The 13,316-nt window shown below is 42.5% G+C and overlaps 1 protein-coding gene across 2 annotated transcripts in view; it reads left to right on the top strand.

The window, feature by feature from the left end:
- LOC140196414 (G-protein coupled receptor 35-like) overlaps nucleotides 1-13,316 on the top strand; it is a 57,467-nt gene that overhangs the window by 16,842 nt on the left and 27,309 nt on the right. Inside the window, exon 1 of one of the 2 annotated variants that reach the window (XR_011885707.1) lies at nucleotides 11,137-11,202. The exons of the other annotated variant lie outside the window; for it this stretch is intronic. The gene's annotated coding sequence lies outside the window, so the exon portion shown is untranslated. Of the gene's footprint in view, nucleotides 1-11,136; nucleotides 11,203-13,316 lie in introns of those variants that run through there. 2 annotated transcript variants of the gene reach the window in all.

The raw sequence follows: 13,316 nt of genomic DNA, 5'->3' as shown, positions 1-13,316 counted from the left end.
GTAGAGGAAGGACGTGGGGTACGTGTGTAGTGTGAAGTAGAGGAAGGACGTGGGGTACGTGTGTAGTGTGGAGTAGAGGAAGGACGTGGGGTACGTGTGTAGTGTGGAGTAGAGAAAGGACGTGGGGTACGTGTGAAGTAGAGGAAGGAAGTGGGGTATGTGTGTAGTGTGGAGTAGAGGAAGGACATGGGGTACGTGTGAAGTAGAGGAAGGAAGTGGGGTACGTGTGTAGTGTGGAGTAGAGGAAGGAAGTGGGGTATGTGTGTAGTGTGGAGTAGAGGAAGGACATGGGGACGTGTGTAGTGTGGAGTAGAGAAAGGACGTGGGGACGTGTGTAGTGTGGAGTAGAGGAAGGACGTGGGGACGTGTGTAGTGTGGAGTAGAGGAAGGACGTGGGGTACGTGTGTAGTGTGGAGTAGAGGAAGGACATGGGGACGTGTGTAGTGTGGAGTAGAGAAAGGACGTGGGGACGTGTGTAGTGTGGAGTAGAGAAAGGACATGGGGACGTGTGTAGTGTGGAGTAGAGGAAGGACGTGGGGTACGTGTGTAGTGTGGAGTAGAGGAAGGACGTGGGGTACGTGTGTAGTGTGGAGTAGAGGAAGGACGTGGGGTACGTGTGTAGTGTGAAGTAGAGGAAGGACGTGGGGTACGTGTGTAGTGTGGAGTAGAGGAAGGACGTGGGGTACGTGTGTAGTGTGAAGTAGAGGAAGGACGTGGGGTATGTGTGTAGTGTGGAGTAGAGGAAGGACGTGGGGACGTGTGTAGTGTGGAGTAGAGAAAGGACGTGGGGTATGTGTGAAGTAAAGGAAGGGCGTGGGGACGTATGTAGTGTGGAGTAGAGGAAAGACGTGGGGTATGTGTGAAGTAGAGGAAGGATGTGGGGTATGTCTGCAGTGTGGAGTACAGGAAGGACGTGGGGACGTGGGTAGTGTTGAGTAAAGGAAGGACGTGGGGTATGTCTGCAGTGTGGAGTAGTGGAAAGATGTGAGTTATGTATATAGTGTGATGTAGAATTCCTACGTGGAGAGGAATATACATTTTCCTAACTTCATAGGCCAGAAACACCAAGCCGAGAGAAGAGGAAAAAAACATCAGACTATGTTGGTCTAGATCGTACAAGGAATACAAAAGGGCATACAATTCTGCGAGACATATAATGTGACATACTACAGCACAACAAAAACTGTTTCTTACCACATTCCAAAGTCGTACACAACAACTTGTTGATTGGCCACTGTAAAATGCCCATAGGATGGAGGCGAGTGTAAAAATTGCTGACTGAAGGTCAGGAATAATGTCTTCTCCTTGTTGACTATCAACATCTCAAAGATAGGTGCTTAGACCACTGCTCTACTCTCACTACAATGCTCACTGTATGGCTAAGCCCAGCTCAAATCCAGGAACATTACATCATTATTCCTTTCTCCTGCACTACTTATTTTTGTTATTTATAGATGTTTATGTTTCATGTTGCACAGTCGAGATTTCAGGCCAAGACTCTTCTTCAGGACTCAAGAGGTCTGAGTTCTGAAGAAGAATCTCAGCCTGAAACATCAGCTGTTTACTCTTTCCCAGAGATGCTGCCTGACTTGCTGTGTTCCTCCAGCATTGTGCAGGTGTTGCTTTGGATTTCTGGTGTCTGAAGACTTTGTATTTGGGAAAAATAAATTAAGAGATTAAGCTAGCAACAAATATAAAAATTTGCAGTATTAGTTTCCTAAGTACAGTATTTTTAAAAATTAACTTAGATAAGAATTCGTTTCTTGGTTGATGAGACTGGAAAACTAATTATGGAAATAAGAAAATGGAAAGAGTTTTGAATAAATATTTCTTCGATGTCTTTGCAGTTGAAAATACTAATAGTGTCCTACAAAGCATAGTTAGTGCGGTTTTAGAGCTGCAAGTCTAAGACAGCTAGAAGTAGCTCTAGGGCCCACAGGAGACCATATTGGCTCTCTTCTTGTTTACCCTGTATATCTCAGACTTTAGACACAACATTGAGTCATGTCATTCACTGATGACTCAGCCATAGTTTAGTGTGACTCAGCAACAGAAGGGAAGACGGGAGGATGACTACAGAGCCCTGGTGGAGGACTTTGTCAAATAGTGCAAGCTGAATCATCCGCAGCTCAGCATCAGTAAGACAAAGGAGATGGTGATGGATTTTGGGAAGACTAAACCTGTACTGCTCCCTGTAACTATATTGATGGTGAGGATGTGGATGTGGTGAGAACGTACAAGTATCTGGGGGTGAACCTGGATGACAGACTTAAATGGAGCACGAACAGAGAGGCTATGTACGAGAAGGGCCAGAGTCACCTCTATATCCTGAGGAGACTAAGGTCATATGGAGTATGCAGGCCTCTCTTTCACATGTTGTACCAGTCTGTTGGTGCCAGTATAATCTTCTATATGGTGGTGTGCTGGAGCAATGGTATCAACATGGGTGATTGCAGCTGGCTCAATAAACTGACTAGAAAGTCTGGCTCTGTTATAGGAGTCAAACTGGACACACTGGAGGCCGTGGTAAAAAAAGGACCTTATGGAAAATCCTAGAAATTCTGCACAATATTTCTCACCTTCTGCATGCCACCTTGGCTGAACAGAGGAGCACTTTCAGCAATAGACTAAGACAACTGTGCTGCTTCCAAGAGTACTATAATAAGTCAACCTATAATTGGGGAAGTGATGACCCCCTCCAATTAGACTGTTTGTTGTAACTCATTTCCTATTCTTTCTTTCTTCTCTTCTAATATCTGCATATTTGTATATCTGTGCACACGTAATGCTGCTGTGATACTGTAATTTCCTTTGGGATTGTTAAAGTATCTATCAATCTACTATCTGAAGAAAATCAATAGAAAGAGAGACACTTAAGATAAAATGTTTTAGACAAACTAATGGGACTAAAACTAACATGTAAACTCAGAATTGGGTGGCTTATATCATAGTGTCTTAAACTAAGTGTTGAATAAAGAGTGAAAAGCAAATGAAAATGCAGATGTTGGAATCTGAAACAAGCACAGAACATAGACTGGAAGAACATATCCAGTTGAACAGCTCCTATGGAGAAACCAGTCACTGTTTTGAGTCAGTGTAACCTTCCCCAAAGTATTGACTGGATTCTCTGTCTGCAACTGCTACTTGAATAGTTGAGCTCTTTAGAATTTCTGGTTTGGAATAGAGAGCTGATGCATAAGTTGTGATCCCAAAATTCCCTTGTTTGGCAAAGATGCCAGCAAATTGGGTTCCAATAAATATTCAAAAAAGGAAGGAAAGCAAACATAAGAACTCTAACATCTGTTATAGACAAGTACAGCACAGAAACAAGCCCATTGACCCATCAGTTCCATGTCGAAATCATTTAAACGGCCTACTCCCAGCATTCTGCACTGGGACCATAGCTTGCTATCCATGTACCTATCCAAACTTCTCTTAAATGTTGAAATTGAGTTCGCATGCACCATTTATGCTGGAAACTCATTCCACACTCTCATGACCCTCTGAGTGAAGAGGTTTCCCCTCATGTTCCCCATAAACTTCCCACTTTTCACCCTGAACCCATGACCTCTGGTTGTAGTTCCACTCAACCTCAGAGGGAAAAGCCTGCTTGCATTTACGCTATTTATATTCCTCAATAGTTTTATCATATCACCTCTCAATCTTCTATGTTCTAAAGAATACAGTCTTAACCTATTCAATCTTTCCTTACAACTCAGACCCTCCAGTCCCGGCAACATCCTTGTGAATTTTCTCTGTACTCTTTCAACCTTGTCTATATCTTTCCTGTAGATAGACGATCACAACTGCATGCGATACTCCAAATGAGGTCGCACCAACATTTTATACAACTTCAGCATAACATCCCATCTCCAGTACTCAATACATTGATTCTTGGAAACATCCTCAAAAAAACTCTTTATGATTACTGAGACATTACCATTCTTTATCAGTCCTTGTCTATCCAAATACTTGTATATCTTAGAATACCTTCCAATAACTTTCTCAAAACTGATATCAGACTCACCAGTATTTAATTTCCTGGTTTATATTTGGAACCTTTTTTTTAAACAGCAGAACAACATTGGCTGTCCTCCAATCCTCTGGTACTTGTCCTGTCGCTAAAGCCCCGGCAATTTCTGTACTTGCTTCCCATAGTGTTTGCGGGAACACCTTGTTAGGCCCTGGGGATTTATCCACCCTGATATGCCTCATGGTAGCAAACACCTCCTTCTCTGTAGTTGATGCCACTTTGTCTTACTTCTCTCGACTCTGTATCCATCCCCGGAGTAAATATGGGTGCAAAGAATTCACTTAAGATCTCGCTATCTGTTTTAGCTCAGTTGGCCAGGTATGTTCTGCTCATGGCAAGCAGCCAACCAATCAACTCTTAGCATCAGCAAAGTAACAGAAGCCATTGTCAGCAATACAACCAAGTGGTTTTTACTCAGTAATAAGCTGATCAGCAATGCCTAATTTTACCAGGGTCATTTGGGTTCTGATCTCATTGCTGCTTCAGTCCGAAAAACTGCTTTTGACATCCTCTACCCCAGAGAGCTGTGTGGCTGACTCATAAAGTATATTCAAGTGTGAGCCTTTGGATAGCTTTAGAAAAAACTAACCAAGAATCATGAGAAACAGGCAGAAAACTGAAGTTCAAGTCAACATGGTGATTTTATTAAATAAGAATTCAAGCCATGATTTTATTGAATGATAAGCAAATACCTAGTTCTGATGCTCTTAAGCTCTTATGTTCATATAAAGGAGAAAATTAAACATGAGGGTTCAGTCAGGTCATCCAATTATTTATAGAATTAATTTTGCCACTTCACATATTCCGAGGATTTTGGCTGTAATTCTGCTCATAATATAACACAACTGTAAATCATCCGTTGACCCGTTTGCCACTCCTATTGTAGATCAGCAATTACCACTTTATTTCTTAGATTTAGCACTGTTTTCCTTCAATCAAAATAAAAACATGGGTAGATTGTATAGTTACTAAGGAAACAGGCTGATTCATTTCCAGATGCTGGCTTTCTTTGCAAAGCTAGGCATAGGTGACTTAATTTCCCAATATGGACTACCAATCCAAATAAGCACTTTCTTACTATAGACTTGGGGCAATTATAGCATCTAGTGGCCATCCCTAATTGTCTGTAAGAAAATTGTGAAATCCAATTTGTGAACTTCTGTATAGCCCATATAAGGGCATTATTATACTGTTTTAATAATAACAGAAAATGCATCATGTTAGCTTCTTTATTTTGCTTTCTGAAGTTACTATTTGCCTTGCTCAACACTTTCTGCTTTTATATCAGATTTGCAACATCTACACACAGTTTATTGATTTTCACACTTCTTTCAAAATGCTGTTGAGTGAGATGGTCTGGAATTTTGAACCATTACCAATGAGGGAATGGTTACACACGTTCTAAGTGGGCTTGTAAGGTGCCTGACGAGTTGATCTAGAGCATTTTGTGGATGGTACAACACATAACAACCACAGCTCTGTGACAGAGGAAGGGAAGTTAATTAAGAACATATCTTCAGCAATGTTGAGCTCCTTGAGTGTTGCTGGAGTCATACTACATCCAAGGAACTGGAGCATATTTCATCATATACCTTGCGGACGGTACCTATGCTTTATGAGTTCCCCACAAGATGCTGAACTCTGATCTGCCTTTCTAGCCATAATATTTATATACTTAGCCCACTTTGATGATAAAGATTAGATTTAAGGTTAGCTTTCTTTGTTACATGTAAAATGAAGCATACCGCAAAGTGTCAAATCAAATTATTGAGGATTGTGTTGGGCAGCCCACATGATTCTGGCACCAACACAGCATGCACAGCTCACAAACCCTAACCCATATGTCTTATGCACATGGGAGGAAAATTGATGAACCCGGAGGAAACCCGAAGTACACTCTCCTTGCAGTCAGAGGTGAGAGCTGAACCCTGATCTTACAGGTGGCACTGTAATAGTGCTACACAAGCCACTGTGCTACTTCAAATGTTGTACATGGTCAAAGAGAGCTTGCAGGCCATATTTAATTATCCTAGTAGCATCCTCTCAGTATTTTGGATGTAACCTACGATGGCAGATGTCTTTATACTGGTATTCAATTCCATTTGCAGTAAAAGGTTACATTATACTTGCCTTCATAGTTCCTGGACGTATCTGAAACGTGCAGCAGTTGGAGTCATAGAGAGCTACAGCATGGAAACTGACCCTCCAGCCCATCAGGTTTGTCCTGATTATCAACCACCCATTTTCTAGTCCGACATTAATCCCATTTATTTATTCTCACACCACTCTCATTAATTCTCTACGGATTCTCCCACTCACCCAAGTTTACAATGGCCAGTGAGTCTACCAATCAGCATGTCTTCAGAGTGTGGCAGAAGCCATTGTTCTTCTTGTGGCTGCATTCAGACTCCACACACAGGTGTCAGGATTGAATCAAGATATCTAGCTCTGTGAGGCAGCGTCTCTACTTGCTGTACCACTATACCACGTAAGTGCACCCAGGGTCTGTGAAAATCAGTAAGTTTCAATCTCTTATCATTGAAAAAGCATTACATTTTTCCTTTTTCTTTCCTGCTGAAATAAACACCACATTTACCACATTATATTTCATCTACCATGTTCTCAACCACTCACGTATACTTCTTTTACTGCACTGAAACCTCTCTGCCTCTACCTCAAAGTTTGCACTATCACTCATCCCGTTTTATGTCATCAGCAAACTTGGCTGTATTATTTATGAGATGACAGTCCAGCACCAATCCCTCCAACACCCAATGAGTGATAGCTCCCAAACCAAAATATAATTGGTTTATTCCTATTCTTTTGTCTAGTAGCCAACCCATAATGTGTGCAAATATAAGACACCCAATATCATATGCTCTAATTTTGCTTGATAGCTTCTTGGGTGGCACATAATTGAAGGATGATCAGAGCAAACATCAGGATGGAGAAGAAATGTGAGCAAAGTGACTTTGACCATGGAATGATTGTTGGTGCCCGATGGGGTGGTTCGAGTATCTGAGAAACTGTTGATCTCCTGGGATTTTCATGCACAACAGTCTTTAGAGGTACTGTAGGGTAAAGTAATTGATGAAAACGTACATAAATCACAACCACTGATATTGAGTTGGGGTTCACTTTAAGAGGCTGGTAATTATGTGACGTACTGTTTACTCTCTATGTTCAGTGTTTTGCATTACAATAGATGTTGTTATGGTTTTATTTCAACATAAAATGCCTCACGTTGTTTTATTTACAAAAATCTATATTGGTGACCTTGATGCTCTAGGACAATTCCAGGCTAATTGAAGGTATCAGCCAATGCAGTGCTTTGAAGCTGCCAGAGTTTTGGAAGCAAAATGCCATTGCTTGGATTTTACAAGCTGAATCCCAAACTGCACTGTGAGAAATCGCCATGGACTGTACCAAGTTCTACTGCACGGTGGTTTTGTTCAGTAGTTCCACAGCATCCAGTGGTGAGACACGTTGAACAGCCACCTGAACACAATAAATCCCGATCACCGAAAACTCACCTTTTACAGACTTTTGTACAATCAGAGACTGAACTCACCAAACAGTCCTCTCCTTGCCCGGCCTCAGCGATGCTAAGCCATCAGAGCTAATGGACCACATGCTGCCCTTCCTGGCAAATCACCATCCTTACTTTATTTCTAAAGAATTCTTTATGCAGCAAATGCCTGATCCAGATTGCATAGCCCTCGCTAATGCACCCATGATGGCCAATAGGGAGCTTGCTAAAATGGCTGATAGTCTACACTGAGCCAGGCAGAGGAACATCATTCCTTCTCCTTTCGTTGCCTCAAACCCGGTCAGCAAGGCTTCCAGCATAAGGACATCTACAGCTGCGAAAAAGACAATGCTGGGTCTGTGCTTTTACCCTGCTCACTTTAGTACAAACGCTAGGAAGTGCTGACCACCTTTGCAACTTCAACAGTGCCAGCACATCGGGATATCAGAGCTCTTTGAACACCATGGGTTTCAGCTGCAGGGGACATCTACTGTTCATTACGGACATGCTTTCAGGGCGAAGCTTCCTGTGTGATACGGGTGCTCAAGTGAGTGTGCCACCAGCATCGCCTATTGATGAGAAGGCAAAGACCGACAAAATCTTGCTGGAGGCCACCAACGGCAGCAGGATCCAGACATACGGTACATGACAGGCGATGCTTTGCTTCAGTGGGTGATTTTACACATGGGACTCCATCCTGGCCAAAGTGGCTAGACCTCTGCTCAGTGCAGATTTCCTGGGTGCCTAAGAACTGTATTCATCCATCGTCGACGTCGATGAGTACCTCGACACCATGATGATGGTGTCGAGACTAGCGTGTGACTTGGATTTAAGTGAGGGAGAGTTGCACAGCATCAGCCTCACTCTCTCTTCCCAATTCCCATCTGGATCCAGTGGCAAGACAGAGTCGAGACGGCTGGAGATGGCACTAGGTGCAGTGGATTACCAGGATGCCTTCTGTGTCTTGTCCTGCTCTACACGTTCCACGACGCTTGCAGAGACCGCCTTCTTGACCATTGGACCTTCCATAGGTCTCATCCGCTCAATCTGCTAGAGTCTGTCTTCACATACTGGGATAGCCAACTCCCTAACTCACCGAGGGTTTGAGACCCATTGGCTACTTTCACCTGGTTTAGCCGGCTTGTCCAAGCCATTGCCCAGGGCGTGGCCGCTGTTGCATGCAAACAGCTACGGGGAGCCACAGGTGAGAGCTGAGTCCCAGGTGGGGACCAAAGGTGGACAAACCACCCTGAAAAGGACACGACATGTTCCCCTACCAGAGGTGCTACACCTCCCTAACACCCCATACACTCCAAGAGCTATTTGTCCATCTTCTATAGCCAGCAGCTCTTGCCCTGTCCCCGCGAAAGGAAGGACAGCACATTTGGCTGTGAGCTTCTCAGTCTCTATCTGGCTGTCCGTCATTTTTGTTTTTTTTTTCTAGAGGGCCTCCATTTCACAGCATCCATTGACCACAAACCCCTCGTGCATGTGATAGCCAAAATATCAGACCCTTTGTCTGCACAGCAGCAATGCTAACTGTCCTACATCTCAGATTTCACAACTGATACAACATATCAAGGGGAAAAATAATGCTGTAGCTGATTACGTCTCATGGCCAGCTGTTGAGGCCGTACACACAGGGGTTGACTATGCTGACATGGCAGACTAAGGGGTTGACTATGCTGACTAAACTGCTGACTCAGAGGTACGAGCTTACAGAACAGCAGTCATAGGCCTGCGGTCGGCTTACATGAAGTTCAGTGAAGCTGGGGTTTCTTGCCTGTGTGAGGTCTCAACCGGTTGCCCTCACCCCAAGCTGGAGGCAGACTGTTTCTGGCTCCATACATGGCCTCTCACATCCGGGACAAAAGGCCTCACAGAAAATGATTGCACTAAAGTTTGTGTGGTACAGCCTTCAAAAGGGTATGCGTGATTGGACTGCAGCCTGTGTGGAGTGGCAGCGGACAAAAATTAACCGTCATGTTCAGGCACCATTGGCTCCTTTTGAGGTCCCTGAGCGATGGTTTCGCCATTTCAATGTGGACTTCGTTGGTCCTCTTTCCCCCTCCCGCGGTTTCACACAGCTCCTTACCATGGTGGACTGTACCACTAGGTGGTCAGAGCTCGTCCCCCTAAGATCAACAACAGCTGCACATGGCATTCATCAGCATCTGAGTTGCTCAGTTTTGCACTCCATCTGATAGTTCCTCTGACTGCGGTCTCCGATTCACATCAGAACTCTGAGCTGCGATGGCCCAGAACCTCGGTGTTGGGCTACATCACACCACCCATAGTCCAATAGCCTATGCAAGCAGTTTCATTGCTTCTTAAAGGCTGCTCTGAGGGCTTCCCTGACCAATGAGTGATAGTATGATCATCTCCCGTGGGTCCTGTTGGGGATCAGAACAGCTCCAAAAGAAGACCTGCAGTCGCCCGCAGCTGAGTGGCTATATAGACAGCTGTTATGAGTGAAGATGATTTCATACCTGATGCCACAACTGCCTGGTTGGCATCTTAACAGTGACTCAACACATTCCTCAGTAAATTCAATTCCTGTGCACCTTTTCCTACCTCCCATCATGACGTATTGCTCAGTTGGGTTCCTGTTGACCTATAGTCTGCCTTGTTTGTCTTCCTCTGCCATGATGCACACCAACATCCCCATAGCCCCCCTTTGATAGCCTGTTCCATGCTTTGGAATGGAGAAAAAGAATTTATCATAGGTAAGAAGGGTAACACTGAATGTCTTTCACTAGTTTGCATTAAAGTGGCTTACCAAGATTTGGAAGATTAAGTTACCATGCCCCTGCAGAGACAAGATGACCATGAGTGTGTCAACATACCTCTGGATGATCTAGGGCCACCTATGGGACAAAGCTCCAAGTTGGACGGCTTGTTCGATCACTGGACAGGCTCACAATGCCAGTTTTAGTGAATTCTGGGAGGGCCTGTGTAGGGTAAAGTAATTGCTGGTAACAAACATAATTCACAACCACAGACGTTGAATTGGAGTTCACTCTAAGAGGCGGGTGTGACATGATGATGGATGCAATTATGTGAAGAAGTTTACTGCTCTTAGGGTTTAGTGTTTTGGATTACAATAAATGAGTTGTTACATTTTTTTTCTTAGCATAAAACACCTCACATTGTTTTATTCGTGAACACCTATAGTGTGATAAGCTAAAAGCACCCAGAGAGCAGCAGTTCTGTGGGCGATAATGCCTTGTTAATGAGTGACATCAGTGGAAAATGGCCTACTGGTTCGCGATGCTCAGAAGGCAAATAACCACACGTTATAACTTGCCACAACTGGCACACTCATCTTGGTGATAACAATCAGAAGGGACTGAAGATGAATTTTCTTTGGTTCTGCTATTGATCTCCTCTACCTTCTTGGTTATAGATGTTGTGAAGATAACTGACTCACAAAGTTCTTCATACAAGCTTTAGTGTTACTATGACATTTAATTTCAAGTTATCAGCAAACGGATGTGGTTATCATCTTAATAAAACTGGAACTAGTTTCTCACATTTATCATCAGATATTTAGTCTTTACTTCTGCTACATGGATCTTAAATGTATGAGGTGGACGTCCAGAAAGTGCAGTTAAAGGAGTTCTTTTCTAATAAGTGTTTGGTAAGCATCTGAAATATTACCTATCATTCTTGTTTTCTATGATTTATACCAGTGTTGGCTCAGCAGAAAACAAGCTGTACTGTATTTAATTGCAGACTGCTGCAACGTTCATGGACTCGGCGACTTGCACTATATATATTTTTGTGTGACTGTATTTTACTGCTATCGTATATGTGCTATATGCGTCTTATGCTGTGTATGACTGTTGGTACTACATTTTGCACCTTTGCCCCAGAGTAACGCTGTTTCATTTAGCTATATTCATGGGTTTGCATGCATGTTTGAACGACAATTAAATCTGAACTTGAATTTGAACTGTTAGACATCCTGAATTAAGCAACAGTTGGATATGTAATATAACGGTAAGAACTGCTGGAGATTATAACCATCAAAGTAAAAGTGTAAAATGGTATATAATAAGACACTCAAATTATCTTGACAAAATTTTGGCAATTGGTAATGATCGTAGCATTCAACATGAGTATCGTAAAAAGTGTTGTCAGTTCAAAGCGACAAATAAAATAAAATATATTATTCCTTAGGATAAAATATTCACTGATAAATTACAACTATTAAATGTTTAGTTTGAATCTACATTGTTAAAGTTTTGTGTATATTATTATTCTTTTCCTCAACCTTTAATTCATTTCATACCCACACCACGGAAAGACAGGTGGGGGTCAGTTGATGGTGAATCACTGCAAACAATTGTCTTTGAAATAGAGTGCAGTAACTATAGAATCATACAACATGAAAACAGGCTTTTCAGCCCATGTGTCCATGCCTATCATCAAGTACCTACCCATGCTAATTCTTTTGCTCAGCATTCTACATATAACTTTCTCTGCCATGGAGTTTTAAGTTTTCACCTAAGTATGTTTTCAATGTTCTGAGAGTACCTGCCTTCACCAATCTATAAAACATTGTATTTCAGATTTTAATCACAGAGATATTTCTCAAATCCCTTCTATATTTTCTACCCTTTACATTAAAGAAATCTATAATAAAAAGATCTATGACCTGTCTAGCAAACCATTTAGGCTACGTCCACACTTGACTGGATAAATCTGTAACCAAAGCTCTTTCTCTCCATTTTGACCCTCCATCCACACTGAAATAGCGTTTTCATCTCCCGAAAATGGATATTTTCTAAAACGCCCTCCAGAGTGTGTAAATTTGAAAACATCGATTGTGCAGAGCAGTGTGGACGGGGTAAACGGATATTTATAAAAACGCTGTCATGACGTGCCAGAACAGATGGCGGCAGCTCGGCATTTCATTGTTTTCTTGAACGCAACCTCCAACACAACCTAGCAATTTCAGAACAGACGGCAACAAGACTGAAGCCAGAAGAGTTAGAAATGTACTCACCAAATACTTTGACCCATAGCTTACTGAGTAAATAAGTATACTCACTTTGCCCTGTTTTCTGTCCTTGCTTGTATGAAGGTGGTTTACCTATTTATGCAAGTACTTCTGACAATAATGTGTAACAGCCTAATGTAACGTTGTATGGAAGTGCAAGATAACACTGATGCAGACATGTTTTATACATTTAAAAAGGCGCTTTATTAATGCAACAGAGTTAGTCAGTTTTTCAATGTTTGTCATCAGCTGGGTCATACTGTCCATGAACTCCCTGTCGGTTGCCTCCATACACTCCAGTATTCAAGTCCTCCTGCGTGGGAGCCAACAGCAATTCCTTTTAAGTTTTTCTAGTCTGTAACTGGACAAGCATGCACCAAGTACACCGTTTCCTCTTCGCTTGTTTTCTGTGTGTCCTGCGCATGCCCAGTAGGAAAAGGTTCGCCCAATTATCTGTTCTAATGTGGACGGAGATATTTTTAAAAACGCCTGGTGTGGATGCCTATCGTTTTTACGCAAAACCAGTGTTTTCAAAATTATCCGGTCTAGTGTGGATGTAGCCTTTAGACTTCTCTCGCTGTGGTCAATAGAAACAGGAGGTAAAATGGGCAGCCTATTTGCAATTGCACTGTTCACTCTATTATAAAGTGTCAAAATGTATCCTAGTGTCTTCATTGACCATGTTAAGTACTTCTAAATAAGAAAAAACATTTGTTACATAATTTCCAGTTACTTAACTGATCGTAGAT

Source organism: Mobula birostris, chromosome 4 (assembly GCF_030028105.1).
Source record: "Mobula birostris isolate sMobBir1 chromosome 4, sMobBir1.hap1, whole genome shotgun sequence".
Classification (NCBI taxonomy): domain Eukaryota; kingdom Metazoa; phylum Chordata; class Chondrichthyes; order Myliobatiformes; family Myliobatidae; genus Mobula; species Mobula birostris.
The sequence above is the reverse complement of the archived record's forward strand: the minus strand, read 5'-3'. Positions and strand labels throughout refer to the sequence as shown.